Here is a 608-nt window from a genome sequence, read left to right as displayed (position 1 = left end):
GTGACCTGCTGAGGGTCACAGAGCCAGCTATGGCCAGGTATGTCTATCACCCTGCTCACCTGTAGGTTGCAGCAGGTTGAGCAGAAATACCCCCATGAGGCAGGAACTAATACTGTTATCACCCGCATTTTACAGATGAGGAACCCAAGGTTCAGAAGAAGGTGGTGGTGATGAGACCTTCTTCTGGACAGACAGCGGGTCATGTGCGCCACGGTTAGGGTGGCTGGGGTCAAAGTCTGGAAGCCAGTGGCCACGGCTGCCATGAGAGCCAGCATTCTGTTCTGAGTGAGCGCAATTGTCTAAAGTGTTGGAGGATTCTAAGGGATCAAACAGTAATCCCTGGTTTTAGAAATGGGTGGACATACTCTTCAGCCGCTGGACTAGAAATTATAAATTCAATTTACTTTATCTTTCAAAGCAAGTTCAAGGGCATTAAGAATCACTTTACAATGATCTCTTTGGTATTTTCGACATCCCTAAAAGGTAACAAAGCTGCTTCATCTCGTATTTCTATCTATGCAGAGCTGAGGAGCAGGGACAAGTCCATCCCACCAGGATTGAGGGAGATGCTGTCCGATTCCAAATCCCCACACCGGCTCTGACACGAG

Source organism: Callorhinus ursinus, unplaced genomic scaffold (assembly GCF_003265705.2).
Source record: "Callorhinus ursinus isolate GAN/ISIS: 27379988/994484 unplaced genomic scaffold, GSC_fseal_2.0 scaffold12, whole genome shotgun sequence".
In the NCBI taxonomy this organism is placed as follows: domain Eukaryota; kingdom Metazoa; phylum Chordata; class Mammalia; order Carnivora; family Otariidae; genus Callorhinus; species Callorhinus ursinus.
This window is presented reverse-complemented; position numbering follows the sequence as displayed.